Here is a 2500-nt window from a genome sequence, read left to right on the forward strand (position 1 = left end):
GTTTTGGCCCGTTTTTGGGCTGTTTTGGCCTGTTTTTGGTCTGTTCTGGCGTGGCGCGGTGACCGTCGTGAGCGGAGCAAAACGTCAGCCATCTCAGCACCTTGGAACCCCCCGGGTGGCACAGGGCTGGATGGGGCTTTCGTATAGCAGGGACGGTGCTGCCTCACGCTTCGCTCGCTGTTCGCCGCTCGCCGCTCGCTCGCGCAACCTAAAATGGCCAGTTTTGGCCCGTTTTTGGGCTGTTTTGGCCTGTTTTTGGTCCGTTCTTGCGTGGCACGGCGACCGTCGTGAGCGGAGCAAAACGTCAGCCATCTCAGCACCCTGGAACCCCCCGGGTGGCACAGGGCTGGATGGGGCTTTCGTATAGCAGGGACGGTGCTGCCTCTCGCTTCGCTCGCTGTTCGCCGCTCACCGCTCGCTCGCTCAGCCAAAAATGGCCAGTTTTGGCCCGTTTTTGGGCTGTTTTGGCCTGTTTTTGGTCCGTTCTTGCATGGCGCGGTGACCGTCGTGAGCGGAGCAAAACGTCAGCCATCTCAGCACCCTGGAACCCCCCGGGTGGCACAGGGCTGGATGGGGCTTTCGTATAGCAGGGACGGTGCTGCCTCACGCTTCGCTCGCTGTTCGCCGCTCGCCGCTCGCTCGCGCAGCCAAAAATGACCAGTTTTGGCCCGTTTTTGGGCTGTTTTGGCCTGTTTATGGTCCGTTCTTGCGTGGTGCGGTGACCGTCGTGAGCGGAGCAAAACGTCAGCCATCTCAGCACCCTGGAACCCCCCGGGTGGCACAGGGCTGGATGGGGCTTTCGTATATAGCAGGGACGGTGCTGCCTCTCGCTTCGCTCGCTGTCCGCCGCTCGCCGCTCGCTCGCGCAGCCAAAAATGGCCAGTTTTGGCCCGTTTTTGGGCCGTTTTGGCCAGTTTTTGGCCTGTTCTTGCATTGCGCGGTGACCGTCGAGAGCGGAGCAAAACGTCAGCCATCTCAGCACCCTGGAACCCCCCGGGTGGCACAGGGCTGGATGGGGCTTTCGTATAGCAGGGACGGTGCTGCCTCTCGCTTCGCTCGCTGTCCGCCGCTCGCCGCTCGCTCGTGCAGCCAAAAATGGCCAGTTTTGGCCCGTTTTTGGGCCGTTTTGGCCAGTTTTTGGCCTGTTCTTGCATTGCGCGGTGACCGTCGAGAGCGGAGCAAAACGTCAGCCATCTCAGCACCCTGGAACCCCCCGGGTGGCACAGGGCTGGATGGGGCTTTCGTATAGCAGGGACGGTGCTGCCTCTCGCTTCGCTCGCTGTCCGCCGCTCGCCGCTCGCTCGTGCAGCCAAAAATGGCCAGTTTTGGCCCGTTTTTGGGCCGTTTTGGCCAGTTTTTGGCCTGTTCTTGCATTGCGCGGTGACCGTCGAGAGCGGAGCAAAACGTCAGCCATCTCAGCACCCTGGAACCCCCCGGGTGGCACAGGGCTGGATGGGGCTTTCGTATAGCAGGGACGGTGCTGCCTCTCGCTTCGCTCGCTGTCCGCCGCTCGCCGCTCGCTCGTGCAGCCAAAAATGGCCAGTTTTGGCCCGTTTTTGGGCCGTTTTGGCCAGTTTTTGGCCTGTTCTTGCATTGCGCGGTGACCGTCGAGAGCGGAGCAAAACGTCAGCCATCTCAGCACCCTGGAACCCCCCGGGTGGCACAGGGCTGGATGGGGCTTTCGTATAGCAGGGACGGTGCTGCCTCTCGCTTCGCTCGCTGTCCGCCGCTCGCCGCTCGCTCGTGCAGCCAAAAATGGCCAGTTTTGGCCCGTTTTTGGGCCGTTTTGGCCAGTTTTTGGCCTGTTCTTGCATTGCGCGGTGACCGTCGAGAGCGGAGCAAAACGTCAGCCATCTCAGCACCCTGGAACCCCCCGGGTGGCACAGGGCTGGATGGGGCTTTCGTATAGCAGGGACGGTGCTGCCTCTCGCTTCGCTCGCTGTCCGCCGCTCGCCGCTCGCTCGCGCAGCCAAAAATGGCCAGTTTTGGCCCGTTTTTGGGCCGTTTTGGCCAGTTTTTGGCCTGTTCTTGCATTGCGCGGTGACCGTCGAGAGCGGAGCAAAACGTCAGCCATCTCAGCACCCTGGAACCCCCCGGGTGGCACAGGGCTGGATGGGGCTTTCGTATAGCAGGGACGGTGCTGCCTCTCGCTTCGCTCGCTGTCCGCCGCTCGCCGCTCGCGCAGCCAAAAATGGCCAGTTTTGGCCCGTTTTTGGGCCGTTTTGGCCAGTTTTTGGCCTGTTCTTGCATTGCGCGGTGACCGTCGAGAGCGGAGCAAAACGTCAGCCATCTCAGCACCCTGGAACCCCCCGGGTGGCACAGGGCTGGATGGGGCTTTCGTATAGCAGGGACGGTGCTGCCTCTCGCTTCGCTCGCTGTTCGCCGCTCGCCGCTCGCTCGCGCAGCCAAAAATGGCCAGTTTTGGCCCGTTTTTGGGCTGTTTTGGCCAGTTTTTGGCCTGTTCTTGCGTGGTGCGGTGACCGTCGTGAGCGGAGCAAAA

Source organism: Musa acuminata, unplaced genomic scaffold (assembly GCF_036884655.1).
Source record: "Musa acuminata AAA Group cultivar baxijiao unplaced genomic scaffold, Cavendish_Baxijiao_AAA HiC_scaffold_1126, whole genome shotgun sequence".
NCBI classification, from domain to species: Eukaryota; Viridiplantae; Streptophyta; class Magnoliopsida; order Zingiberales; family Musaceae; genus Musa; species Musa acuminata.